The 14,439-nt window shown below is 57.8% G+C and overlaps 1 pseudogene; it reads left to right on the top strand.

The window, feature by feature from the left end:
* The first annotated feature begins 10,732 nt into the window (after positions 1–10,732).
* On the top strand, positions 10,733–10,913 carry LOC131813414 (small nucleolar RNA U3; annotated as a pseudogene).
* Positions 10,914–14,439: the final 3,526 nt, after the last annotated feature.

The following is a 14,439-nucleotide window of genomic DNA, read 5'->3' as shown; positions in this document are numbered from 1 at the left end:
GAGGAGGCTTAGCCCATCGGTCCGTCTGGAGGGGCTGGCGGGAGGGGTCGGTTTATTTGGGATTTAGGGGTTGGTTTAGGCTGTTTTGTTTGGGGGGTATTGGTCGGGGCTAGGTTAAAACCAATTCAAAACGAATTCGTGAGCGTTTTCTGCCGGCATCTTCTTTCGCCCCCGACTTGCTGCGGCTCGGGCCGAGGGCAGGCTCCCCGGACCACATTCGTGTCCCGCCGCGGCGTGCCAGCTTCATTCCCGGCCGAAATTTGAAAAAGGGAAAAACGACGCTATCGACTGGAGGCCCCCGCCAGCCACGACTGGTCACCCGCAGAGGAGGAGGAGAAGGAGGAGGAGGCCGACGACGACGACGAGGATGAGGATGGCGGCGCTGGTGGCAGGGACCGGCGTCCCTCCTTTGCGCGCCCGGCTGGGGCCGCGATCGTCGCGCTGGGGCCAGCCAGCCGCCTCCCCCGAGGGGTCTCGCCGGTGCCGAGCTTGGTCCCTGCGGCTTCCGCCCCTGCTGCGCCCGGAGCTCAGCCACAGATGTCCAGCCACAATTCTCGGTTGGCCGCAGACTCGTACAAGAATTGCGTTTGGACAATCAGTGGCGAAGCCCCCGAGTTCGGGGCCCCGGTTTCCTGCGTGCGGGGTTCCGCCTGGCTCCTTAAAAGCGCCGGACCAGGAGATCTCCGGAGCTGCGCGTCCGACTACCTCGCAGACGCTCAGCAGTCGCGGCCCATCCCCGCGGTAAGGTGGACGAACAAGCACGCGGATCCCGACCCTGCATGGGGATCCCCATCGCCCCTGGCGTGTGTCTCCTTCGATCGCGGCCCGGGGTCCCTAGAGTAGCCCGCGTTGGGTCTCTGCGCCGCCCTGAGTCGGGGGAATCTCCTCTGTCAGGCCCGGGGAACCCCAACTCCCTTCTCCCCGCCCCCAGCCTGCGCTCCCCGGGCTCGCCGGGAATCCGGAAAGCAGGGGCCCGAGGCCGGGTCTCCGAGCCCGGGGTGCGGGCTGCTGGACTCGTGGGGTCCCCGCCCCCGCCCAGCCCCGCGCACGCACCGGCTCCGGCGCTCTCCGCTTCCCTGTGGCTGAGTCGCGGCCGGGGCGCCAGCGGTAGCGGTGGCGGCGGTGGCCCGGGCGGCGGGGAGCGCTGGAATGCGCCGCCGGGTCACCTGCAGCGCCCGGGGAGCCGGGCTGGGAGCCGGCGGGCTGGCGAGGCGTAGGGCTGAACCCGAGCGGGCGCCTCTGGCGGCTCGGGGCCGGGGCGGGCTTTTAGTGGGCCGCTCCAACAATACGGGCCTGGCGCGGAGAAAGGGGCTCGGCTGCAATTGGTACTGGATTTGAATAACGCCACGGGGCCATCAATGGTCATTGTGTCGGCGGGTAATGAATCTCCGCTGTCTCTCGGGCTGGCCAGGCAGCTGCAACCTGCGCTCAGGCAGCTCTTAAAGACATAGCGTGCCCCTCCCAGGGGGCGCCCCCCTCCCCTGCACCGGTCGGACCCCTCGCCCTCCCACCCCCACCCTGCGCCCTAGACTCCCAGTGCCCTGCCTGCTCCCTAGGCTGAACCCTTTGCTCATCGCCCCCTCCCTCGTCCTGGGCCAGGCACCCGCATCTCTGGACCTGACCCAGGCCCCCTGGCCTTGGCTGAGCTCCCCAGGAGTGCCCAGGGGACCCCAGAGGCTTTTCCAGGCCGACCCCTGGCCTCCCGTCTGCAGCTATACCTGAGGGCCTCCGGAGCCCTTCTTTCAGCTGCTGCCCTAGGGGCTTCCAGCTAGAGGGTGAGGGGGAACAGTCTGGAGGTCAGGGGGTCACCCCCTTAAAAGGCTCTGCTCAGGGATAAGGGAGGAGGGCGTGCAGTCCCAGCCCCCAGGCTGAAGATGCCATCTCCAGAGACCACACCCCCACTAGGGATCTGAAGACTGCCCTCTCCCCAGACCAAGGACAAGGGCTTGATTCCCAGGATATCTCCTGCGGGCTCCTGGACACCTCAGCTCCGCGTGGAGGGGGCTGGGTGGGGGTTGGAGGAGTAGGGGGAGGGTGAGAGGGGCGTGGATGCTATTAATGTTTATCTTGTCTCTTCCACTGGACAGACCACTGGTTCTGGAGGGTTGGGGCTCTGTCTAGGTCTGATGTGCCCCCCACCCCCAGCCCAGCCAGGTCTGGTGCAGAGAAGGTTCTGTCAGCTGGGGGAATACATACCAGTTCCTCACCCACACTGCTCAGCCTGCCTTTCCCAGGGAATCCCACACCCCGGGCCGGTAGAGTGCGGCCGATCCGCCCATACATCCTGTGGTCCTCCATCCACCCCAGGGTTCCCCAGACACTCAGCGGACCCCTGTCACCCCCCTGAAATCCTCTCCTCTGCCCATCTGTCCACGTGCACCCACAGGATTGCGATCATCAGTGTGTCTGTTCTCACCAGACAAGAAGTGGATCCTACTACTCTTGCCTCTGGAGCCTAGCACAGTGCCGCCCCCCCACACCCCGCCCATCACTGAGTGTCCGTTATTATCCGCCGCTGGCTTAAACGTGAATGACGTACGCCTCTTGGAGTTTCTTCCAAGAAACTGGAAAAATATATATATATATGGCTTCTGGGGAGCAGTACTTCAAGTCAGGTTTTCATGGAGAGAGAACCCTGCTAATCAGGTCCCAACTCTCGGGATGAGCCATCTAATAATAATAATAATAATAGCCACAACAAATATTTGAAGTCCCAAGAACTAAGCCCTTTAAAGGCAATAGCCTGTGGACTGTCCTGAGAAGTGGATACTGTTAGCAGCTCCACTTTACAGATGAAGAAACTGAGACCAGAGGCAGTGAAGTTCATAGCCGGTAGCCAGCAGGCGACCAAGTCAGAGCTGGAACTCACTGGCTGCTGGTTTCCAGCCTTCACTCAGCGGGGCAGAGATACCGACGGGACTTGTGGAAAGGCACACGCAAAGTGGTAGGACCCAGGAGACACCCACGTCTTAGAAATCCAGTCCCAGACCTGGTCCAGTCTGACAGGAACACAACCTTGATGGAGCTGGCCAGAGTGGTCTCTGCACCGGGGCAGAACTCCCGGAACTCCCGGGGCCTCCTCCTCAGAAAGCCACATTCTACCGTCTAATCTGCATTTTCCACCTCCGGGGTATGTCAGAGCTATTTAAAGCCATCAGTCCTGGGCAGAGAAGGGTCAGTTGGCCTCATCCTCATCCTCAGGGAAACTGAGGAGCCAGGAAGGGTCTTATCACGCGAGTCATTGGAAAGATATTTCTGGAATGCCTACTGTGTGCTGGTCGGGGATTCAGCCATGGGCAGTGTCCCCCCCCCCCCCCTAAGGCTGATCGGGGAGAGGGAAAGGGGGGAGGAAACCCCAGTCCCCCTGGAGCGGGAAGTCAGGTGAAGGCGGCGGGCCGCCGAGGCAGGCACTGTTCCAGGCAGAGGGCATGGCACACCTTAAAGCTGACGAGCAAGACAGCACCGGGAGAGTGAGAAGGGAACCCATTGAGCGAGGCGGGAGCTCGGACAGGAAGAGGAAGTGCCCGATAAAGCTGGGGTTGACCCTGCCGGGCCCTGTCGGACCCTGGGAGGATTTGGGATTTTATCCTAAACACAGTGGGGATCCTGGAGGGTCTGACAAGTTCAGATTTACATTTTTAAAGGTTTGCAGAGGCTGTTGTGTCAAGAGTAGGGGTGGGGCGGGGGATGGGACAAGCTGGATGGCGGGAGACCCACTGAGCTACTTACTACTGCTGCTTTGCAGGTGGCAGCTGGTGGTGGCCTGGGGTTGGAAGATGGCAGAGCCAGGCCCCAAACTGTGCTCGTGACAGGCCGCTGACCTCGGGAAGGTCACCTGGCAATGAGTAATATTCAGTGGCTATCTGAGGTGTACTCTGTGCTGGAGGCTGGGGGGAGGGCAAAGAGAAAGATGAAGCATCTGCTGTTGCCTCTCCAGAAGTATCCATCCAGGGGACAAGGGGACAGGCACACAAACAGCCAGCCAGCCCCCGTGAAAGGAGCAGGAAAACTCTCTAACTGACATATTAGCAGAGTTATTGGAGATTTTAGAAGACCAAACAGTTCATTCCAACAGGATCTGAGGAATTTTCTGGAAGAGGCAGCATTACCTTGGGCAAGTGAATACCAATAGACTGAACTCAACTCTAGTTATTACCTCTGTGAAATGGGGCCATTAGGCCTGTCCTGCCTCCTTAGAGACGGTTGTGGTGTTGGGAGGGTCCAAACACACACCTTGCGTTTGCTTGCAGTAAGATTTTATCATTGCCTTCTAACACACACACACCCACACAGACGCACACACACAGATAGTAGTTCAGGCTCCTGCATGCATTCAGCTGTTGTAACTTCTGCTCTACCTTCTGCCTTTTTTTTTTTTTTTTTTTTAGATTTTATTTATTTATTTGACAGAGATCACAAGTAGGCAGAGAGGGAGACAGAGAGAGAGAAGGGAGGAAGCAGGCTCCCCGCTGAGCAGAGAGCCTGATGTGGGACTCGATCCCAGAACCCTGAGATCATGACCTGAGCCGAAGGCAGAGGCTTTAACCCACTGAGCCACCCAGGCACCCCTACCTTCTGCCTTATTAAGACCAACACAGGGGCGCCTGGATGGCTCAGTCTGTTGGGCATCTTGCCTTCGGCTTAGGTCGTGATCCCAGAGTCCTGGGATCAAGCCCCGTGTCGGGCTCCCTACTTGGCAGGGAGTCTGCTTCTCCCTCTTTCTCTCCCTCTCCCTCTGTGTGCTCACTTGCTCTGTCTCTCAAATAAATAAATAAAATCTAAAAAAAAAAAGTCCAGCACTTCAGGAAGGAGGTGACAAAGTTGTTACACTGCCCATTAAGCCTGCTCTATGCCCCAGAACTGTCATTGTACCAAACACTGTGCCCAGGACAGAGGACATGCTCTGTTGAAGGAATGAGTGAATGGGCGGGTGCCTTGCTGGAGTAATAATTAGATGAATAGGTGGATGGACGGACAGATGAAACAAACAAGTGTTGGGACACACTTGGGTGAAAGACAACTAGAGCACCTGAATGCGTGAGTGTAGCCAATCAGCTGAGGTTCTAGATACAAAGCAGCCCACGATGCTGGGAGTAGGTACAGTGAAGGAAGCCGGAAGAGACTTCCCGAGGCAGCCTGGCCTCTGTGCTTCAGAAATAGGCCCAAGACATGAAGCAGGGCAGACAAGTGCCCAGGGACCCGGCTGGGGGTGCACGAGTCAGGTTGTAGCTCTGGGCACGATATTTCCAACCCTGGAGTCCTGTCCCCGAATACTGTTGTCGATCCCTGTTTCAGGGTGGCCTGGGAGGGACTAAAGAGCCCTGTCCCAGGTCATCGTGCCTCCCCGGGCCAGGCCCTGCCGGTGCAGAGAGTACTCTAAGAGCAGAAGAGCGGCCAGGCTCCTTACATGCTGGTAACCGAGTGGGCTGCCTTCATAAATGAATTGCCAACCTGGCATGTCCCCATTCACAGAAGATAACGAAGCCAGGCCTTCGTCCCCTCCCAGAGGGGACCCTAAGAACCCCTGCATCCTGCATAGCATATTCTAGTTTATACAAGATAATGTTTCTGGCTGGCTCCATGGGTAGAACATGTGACTCTTGATCGTGGGGTCGGGAGTTCAAACCTGATGTTGGGTGTAGAGTTTTCTTTAAAAGTTCCTCTCCAGGAGATGGTGACAGGACAGGGAAGCATTCCCAACGGAGGCGACCTCCACCCACCTGGGGTGCCTCATCCCATGACTATGCTCTTGTCTTCATCACCCATACTGCGCTGTAAGCCTCTCCTCACCCGCTGTCTTATTTGCCCACTAGCACATGTGCCTTTTGCGGGCAGGGATCACGTCCTGTTCATTGCTCTGTCCCTGGCACCTAGAGCCATGCCCGAGTCTTAGAAAGTGCTGAACTTTATTAAATGTCCCAGTAAAGGGATAACTAGATGCATGGATCATCGTAAGCCAGTCAACAACCACTATACATCAGCACGGGTGCTGGGCTGAACACTTTTTAGGATCCCTACGGCTTTGTGAGAAATACTCATTTTACAGATCAGAAACCTGAGGCCCAGAGAGAGGAAGGCACCTCCCCCAGATAGAGAGCTACTGAGTGACAGAGCCGAGTTTTAGGCCCGAGTCTGTCTAACAACAAAGCCTGCGCTGTTCATCCTGATACCTGGTACTCAGTCGCTCCAGCACCCAGTGAGCTTGGGGCTATTGGAAGAGGACTGGGACATGTTGCCTGATTCCATTTATAGAAATATCCAGAACAGGCAAATCTATAGAGACAGAAAGCAGATTAGTAGTTGCCTAGGGTGGGGAGTTGGTGGGGAGGAGGAAGGAAGGCTAATGGGCACAGGGATTCTTCTGGGGATGACGTGGATATCCTAAATTGATTGAGCTGATGTTTGCGCAACTCTGTGAACATACTAGAAACCATTAAATTGTACATTTTAAACTTTTTTTTTTTTGGATTTTATTTATTTATTTGACAGAGATCACAAGTAGGCAGAGAGGCAGAGCAGAGAGAGAGGAGGAAGCAGGCTCCCTGCTGAGCAGAGAGACCGATGCGGGACTCGATCCCAGGACCCTGGGATCATGACCTGAGTCAAAGGCAGAGGCTTTAACCCACTGAGCCACCCAGGTGCCCCTAAATTGTACATTTTATTTGGGCGATCACATGGTGTATGAATTATACCTCAGGGAAGTTGCTGTTACAGTGGGGTGGGGGCTCCTGGGTGGCTCCGTTAGTGGAGCTTCCGACTCTTGGTTTCGGCTCAGGTCAAGTTCTCATCAATCCTGAGATCGAGCCCCATGTGAGGCTCCCGCACTCAACAGGGAATCTGCTTGAGATTCTCTCTCCCCCTCCCTCTGTTCCTCCCCCACTTGCACTTGGGCACGCGCTTGCACACGCACACTCGCGCGCTCTCTTTCTCTCTCTCTCTAAAATAAAGACTTGAGTAGAAGGGAGAGAGGTGGGGGATGGGCAAAATGGGTGAAGGGGTGTGGGAGGTATGAGCTTCCAGTTACGTTACGAATGAGTATGTTGTGGGAATGAAAGGCACAGCCTAGGGAACACGGTCTATGATACTATAATAGTGTTGCATGGCGACAGATGGTGGCTGCCCTCGCGGTGGGCACAGCGTAACTATGAGACGTGGAATCACCCTGTTGTACACCTGAAACTAATGTCACAACTAAAAAAACATTTTTTATAAAAAAGAGCTAGGGGGGAAGGGCACCTAACTGGCTCGGTGGTCCGTAGACCATGCAACTCTTGTTCTTGGGGTCGTGAGTTCGAGCCCCACGTTGGGCATAGAGCTGACTTTAAAAAAAGAAATAAAAAAGGAGTTGGGGCTGAAGTGTGTTACTGTCATTCATTGGCTTGCTTGGCAAGTCACTTCATGTCTCTCTGAGCATCGGTTTCCTAACCAGTAAAACGGGAAAAATAAATGTCTCTTGGGATCTTGGGATTGACGCGAGCATTAAATGAGATAATAGTACACGTCATTATTCCCATTTTGTTGAGGAGGAAACTTAGACCCAGAGGTGGGAAGTGACTTAGCCTGAAAATAGAGCTGGTGGGTGACAGGTGAGGGACTCACGGGGGAGGGGGGACTTGGGGAGGGGCTGGGGCTGGGGCTGGGGCTGCTGCTTTCAACCTTATGTAGACGGGATCCCTGTGTGTGGACCTGCCCATCCCTTCCATTCTCCACCTTCTCTGGGGCTCTGAGTCTCCCCACTGTCCAAGCCCAGAGCACACCAAGGTAGTGAGGTTCCCCCCAGAATACGGGACGCCCTCTCCCCAGCCCCCACCCTGCTCCCGTCCTGGGGCCCGTGATGCTGTCTTGCTTTTGCTTGTAATAAAGAAAATATCTCAGCTACCCTTCCACAGTTGCTTGGCAACCCCAAAGGGGGGTTGGGGGGAGCCTAGGGGAGGAGGGAAGGGGGAGGACTCTGGAGCCAATCTGGAGACAAAGAGTAGGATTTCGGTGACATGGAGCCAGTTCTTAGTGCTAACCTGGCCTGGCCGGGGAGGCGGGTGGGGAGGGGGCTTCCTCCCACCCCAGCGGCTCACACCAATAAATATGCATTAGGGAAGTGGGCAGAGTTTTTCCCACAGACCTGAAAGGCCACAGCTGACCTTTCTACCCTCTTTATGTACCAACGTGACAGTCAGAGAGAGCAAAGAGCAGGACCCCCTGAGATGCCTCCCCCGTGGCCTTCTGACTTGGGGAAACTTTTCACCCTCCTCTTTCCCCTGGCCTCAGACCAGGTCACAGCCTCACCCAGGCCCCTGTGCCAAGGATTTCAGGAGGGAGTCCTCAGGAGCGCCCAGCCTCAGGGGCGGCCTCAGGCCCTTTCTGTGCCTTGGGACAGAGGGCCAGGCATGAGGCCCTGCAAAGGCGCTTCCTGCCTCCTGGGTCAGTCTCTGCCTGTGGCTCCCCATACTGTGCTCCTCCCCACCCCACCTCTCCTGGGGCCTCCTCCCTGAGCATCCCCTTTTTTCTGGTTCTCTGCCAGTCCCTTCTGTGGCGCTCTGTTCCCCTTCTCTTTCCCAGCATCCCTTCTCTCTTTCCCTCTTCTCCTTTGGGGTGGGTCCTTTCTTCCCCAGCCCCCCTACTTCTGCAGTGCCCTCTCCGAAAACTATGAAGTCCTGGGAGATGCCATTTCCCTGAAGTGAAGATGGCATTGGGGGGGGGGGTGCATTTTGCAAAGGAGGGAGTGTGGGGGTGGTGATCTCTCCCTGGTGCCCTGGCTTGCTGGCCGCTGGCCGGGGGTGGAGAAAGTCTGCTCTGAATGGAGTCAGTGTAGAGAGAGGAAAAGCAAACACCTCAGCCTGGGCCATGCTGGCCCCGTTTCGGAGTAGGGGGGCCGTGATGGGGCAGGGGCCTGGGCTCATCTCAGTCCCCCTGGATCAGCCCTCTCCTGGTTCCTGAGGGCCCTGGCTTCCTGGACCGCTGGCCCACAGCATCCACAAAGGAGTGGGTTTAGGGGCTGCAGACAAGCCCTCTAGGACACAGGAGACGCCTCCCCACAATCTTTCCCTGCCCCACTGCCCCACCCCCCAGCCAGTGCCCTTCCTGCCAGGCAGATGCCAGGAAAATCTGTGCCTGGGAAGGATGGTCTGGCACCTGAGGGCCTGCTTGCCTAGCCTTCCCAGCAGCGGGAACTGGGGGGTAAGTCACCTTGTGCCAGAGATGGTCCCAGCAGTGCCATCTGTGTCCCGGGCCGAGGGGACCCCAAGATGCTCTGCCCAGGTGAGTTCTCCTCTGGCCCCACAGCCAGACAGTGAGGGAGGGGGAGGCTGGGACCACCCCCTCAACCCCCAAGAATCTGAGACATTTTCTGCTGGGCTGTCTCACCCTCCATCCGGGAGGCTTGTGTTGCTGGGACTTGGGCGAGGGGAGCTGCAGGGAAGGGTGGCTTGAGAAGCTGGAGGTTGAGGGGAGAGAGCAGGGGCTGGAGTCTACTCCTGGGCTCCAAGCCAATTTTCTGATTAGACTTGTGGAATCAGAGAGGCTCCTGTGATGGTCTCCCTTGAACACTTTGGATTCTAAAAGACTCTTGGAATGAGCTCAGAGAGCTCATGAGGCAGCAACTCATCCTGGGTGACACAGCAAGTTGGCAAGGCTGAGCCTCAGACCCACCAGGCTCCCCTACCAGGCTGAGGGCAGTACTGTCGGCTCAGTGGACACCACGCTTGGCCACCTCTCCTTCACTTTCCACATAGAGTTTGGGCCCTCTGCATTTAAGGGGTGGAGAGGGGCAGACTCCGAACAGGACCTCCCAGGGCCCCCTTCCCTTTCTGTCCTCTCCCAGGGTGGGGTACCTTGCCCAGGGCTGGGCAACCTGTGCCATAATCTCTGAATGCCCCCTGGGAAGCCAGGGTTGGCCTCTGCCTGACAGGTGCCAGAGAACAGGGCCCCCCTTGCTCTGGGTGTCCGACCATCAGACCCTCCTCCTGTAATTAAAACACAGCCATTTCCTGGAAAGGAGGGTCGACAGCAGACCGCATGCTACCAAACCCTAGCAGTGCCCGCCTTGAGGCGTCCTGGCCATTGGACTTGGCTACGCGCGCGGATCTTGCTGAATAGAAACGGGCATCCCTCGCTGTGTCTGGTGCCATTCAAAGACCTGTGTAGCTCGCTGAATAGCCAGCACGCTCCTACAGGGTGAGTCCAGCTTTACAGGTGGGGAAACTGAGGCACAGAGTGTTGCAGGAAGTTGACCACCATGGACCTACTACCAGGAAAAATCAGAGCTGGGATTGGAACCCAGAGCCAGGAGCCCGTAGATGTTCCCACCTGCTTCTAATTCCTAGGAGGTCTCCGCTTGAGGTCATTTCGACCAATCCCCTGCATCTGGGTGTCTGCCCAGGCCAACCTCTGTTCACAGACAAGAATCAATCTTGTTTTTTAAAAGCACCTGCTCCAAGGGTGGAATTCCCCCTGGGGGTAATCAGACATTCATTTATTCATAGCCTTCTGGCCCGGAGGAGAGGCCCTCCCACCCAGAACTCCCCAGGGTCCAGCTGCCTCGCTGTCTCTCTTCTTGCTGCAGTGTAATCAGAAGTGAGCCAGCCCTGTCCTGTGTCTTGGCCCCACAGACTCCAAGCTGTGTGGCCCTGGACAAGTGACTCAACTTCTCTGAGCCTCAGTTACCAACTGTCCGCTGGTGTTGACGATGCACCTGCTTTGTGAGGTTGCTGAGAAGGACGTGATCCAAGGGGAGGACAAGACTATCTTTTCAGGGATCATTTCTATAGTTTGTTACTGGAGAAGTTCCTCAGAAACTGTGAGGAAGATGCAGCATTCCCTCCCGAGTGGGAAGCCAGCTCTGTGATGGCCATTTGTCATCCATAATTGTCCTTCTCTTCCTTTGGGAGAGCGAGAGGGAGAGGGTGGCATGGAGTGGTCTCTGTCATTTAAAAAAAAAAGGATGAAAGCCAGAAGGGGGTCAGTGATCATAGAGTGCCTGGCATCTGCGAAGTGCCCAGAACTGAAGGGGTCAATACTTCTCCCTATCACCATGTTGCCGTCATCATCCTCAACGTCATGGAAATCCCTCTCCTTGCAAGATCAGAACCTCATGCTTTGGGCCTTCTAGTGTATAGCCTCCTTATTACAGATAGGGAAACTGAGGCCCAGAGTGGGGAAACACTGGCCCAGGGTCACGTGTCAAATTGGTGGCAGAGCAGGAAGCAGCGCTCAGCCCCCGCCCCGCTGCCCCCAAGTCCCCCGTGAGATCCCCATCCCTTTCCCTCGCTCCCTCCCCGCTCAGGTCCTCGTCCCGGGGAGCACGGGGTCGGGGCCCTGGCACCCAGTCCCGCCCAGGCAGAGCCAGGGAGAGAAGAGGTGGCGGTGCCTGGAGGTGTAGGCGCAGAAGCCCGGCGCGTTCTCAGCCCCGGCTCTTTGTCTGTGGCTTTGTGATGGTAAGTGCCGCTCCTAAATCAGTTCTGTGACACCGTTATTGTTGCCCAACGCGCAAAAAGTCTAAACTTTTCCCCTGAGGTCAAGAATGTGGCCGGTCCCCAAGCCGCCAGGAGCAGGGGCCTGGGTGGCTGGGGGTGGGGCTGGGGCCTCACCCCGAGCCGGGGCGAGATGTGGAGGGGAGGGGGTCAGCGGGAACAAAACGCTTTGAAATGCCTCCTCTCCATCACTGCCAACATTGTCCGCTGCCCGCGGGGGGCCTGGCACCGCCTCGCCGGGGCTCCGGCCCCCAGCCCTGGCCAGGCCCGGCCCGGCATCTGAAAATGGACAGAAGGTTATTGTCCCTCTTCGCAGTCCTTTGTCTGCCCCAGTTCCAGATGTCTAGGCTGGGACTAGGGAGCTGACCCATGGTGGGCAGGGGGAGAGGACAAAGGGGGAGAGCACGGGTCACTGCATCCTGAGGGGTCGTTCCCAGACCCCGAGATCCCACCCAGCCGAGGCCCAGTCACCTTCTGGGCTGTCTCAGCCCTGGCATTGTCCCCGTTCCCTTGTTCCTCTTCCCCCTCCCACCAGACCAGGTTCCTGGCTCAGGAGGGAAGGCCACGGGGTGCAGGAGTTAAGAGCGGGCTGCCTTGGGATCCCCACCGCTCTACCCCAGTCATTGCGATCCTGGGCAAACCGCAGTCCTCTGGCAGCCTGCTGTCCGCGTGGAGGTTCCACTGCCAGGGCTCATTGATTCACAAGGGGCGACAGAACCCTCCTGCATGCCAGCTCCGCCCTGGGCATGGGGGGAACACGGGGCCGGGTGGGCCACTCAGACCCTTCCAGACTGCGGTTAGTAGTCCTAACAGAAAAGGGGTGATATCCGCTCCCCTCCTTGCCGGGTCCTGGGCCAACCACCTCACCTGTATTATCTTATCCTTTTCACAACAAAGTCCAGGAACACAATATTTTCCAGCTTTGGATGCTGAGGCTGGGGTGTCAAGTCACTCGCCCAAAGCTGGGCTGCTGGAAGCAGCAAAGCTGGGATTCTAGCCCAGGCTGACCCGTGGCCACGGACAGGAATGATCTGCTAATAAGCACTTGGAAGGTACTGAGCGTGGAGCCTGGCCTGGCTCCAGGAGCTGGTGCTGTGAACTCCACCAGTTACCCCATTTCACAGACCCGGGAAAAGGAAGTGGGGGTGGGGGGCAAGGAGCTTGGGGTGGGCGGAGGACTGAACTAGCACCACCACCAAGGGCTCCAGCTTGGGGAACCACCAGGGCAGCCCAGTTTATAACCCCAGCTCTGGGCGGGCTTGGGCAAGCCACTTAGACTCGCCACATCTCCCCTTCCTTATCTGTAAGATGAAAATCTTCCCTGCTTCACAGAACGTTGTGAAAATTAAATCAGTGAATACGGTTAAAGCACTCAGCACAGTGCCTGGTGCGCAGTAGGCAGTTCATGATAGCTTCTATTATTATTATTATTATTATTACTGTTACTATTTTATTGTTCTGAACGGGCTCCCATTTGTCCCTTTGAAACTTCCTCTCACCTGGGGTCACCTGAGGACAAGGCTCTGCGGAAGGGAGGGGGTGTCAGGTGAACAGCTTTGGGGTGGCGGGGAGAGAGAGGCTTGGTCTTCTTGGGCTCTCTGGAAGTCTGTCCCCAGGCTGCTCCCCGGGGCAGGGCAGTGGAGAAGGGAGCTGGGCCCAGAGGAGTTAACAGTTTGCAGGCCCCGGGCTCAGCCGCCCTGCCACGCCGCAGCTACAGCCCGGGCAAGGATCTGAGCTGAGAAGCCAGGCCTGCTCCCTGATGGGCAAAACAGCTGGCTGCCTGGGGAAAACAGCTGGCCTTGCCCCAGCTTCCTGAGGACGGAGGCAGAACCTCAGAGGAGGATAGCTCCTCATCTGGGGTCCTGGGAGACCAGGGCATGGGCAAAAGGGAGAGAGGAGGTGGTCCGCTGGGGTGGGTGTAGGCGTTGGGTGGGACCCCTGGAGATGAGCGGGTGTGGGCAGATCCCTGGAGCAGAGGCCAACTTATGGGAGGTCTCAGTGGGATGCGCAGAGTGACTGCAGCTGGGCAAGGGGTCTCAGTCTCCCCTCAAAGAGGAGAGATGAGGGGCAGGGGAGCCGAGGGGAGGTCAAGCCTGCACTCGGCCGGCCCTGGGTCCTCATGGAACGGGGCTTGGAACCTGAGCTAGGAGGGAACCCAGGCGGGTCTCCTGGACTCCTAACCGCCGAGCTGCACCCAGGACCAGGAGCAAGGCATGGGCTCCTCCTCTGGGCAGGATGCTCGGCTCTCTTGACCACAAAGCAGGACAGGGGCCCAGAGAGCCCCCAACCCAGGAGACGTGAAGCTGGCAGCTGGTAAGAGCTCCGTCCACGCATTCTCTTCACCGTGGGCCCCTGTTCCTTGCCTGCTTGGCTGCCAGGCTGTGAGGACCCCTAAACTCGGGACCCTGTGTGGGCCCCCAGATACCTTCTGGCTGCCATCGCGCACGGGCAGAGAAGCAGCACCCCCACATGAGGTGGGGCAGGATAGGCCGTCGGGGGTAAACAGGTATAGCCAGAGTCCCCGCCTGCCTGGGCTCCTGGCCCCCAAGCCCCGCAGGCCAGACACCCCTAATTTCTTTCTGACCAAGGGGGCTTCTCTAGCCCAACTTCCTAACCTCTAGGAAGAGGGGGTCGGCCCCTACCTTGGGTGCACCCCCTCCCAGATGAAAGCCTCCCCACAAAGCCTTTGCCAGTGGGCAGGCCTTGGAGCAGAGGCTCCCAGCGAGGGGAGAAAGCGCAGGGGAGGGGGACAATTCTTTCAGGGTGTCTAGTGCCCAAAGCCAGACGAAAGCCTGAGGTGCTGGCGCCACCCCCTGGCTCTAGCCAGAACCACAAGGGCTGAAGGATGGCAGGAAAGATGCCGTTTTGGGTGGGCTGGGGGTGACCCAGAGCCTAGTAAGATGATGGTTCAGGGGTGGTCCGGACCTGTTCAGCCAGATGGGCCCAAACCATCATTTTTTTCCAGGCATATAAT

The sequence above is a fragment of the Mustela lutreola genome, chromosome 12 (genome assembly GCF_030435805.1).
Source record: "Mustela lutreola isolate mMusLut2 chromosome 12, mMusLut2.pri, whole genome shotgun sequence".
In the NCBI taxonomy this organism is placed as follows: domain Eukaryota; kingdom Metazoa; phylum Chordata; class Mammalia; order Carnivora; family Mustelidae; genus Mustela; species Mustela lutreola.
Note: the sequence above shows the minus strand (reverse complement) of the source record. Positions and strands in the feature narration are given on the sequence as shown.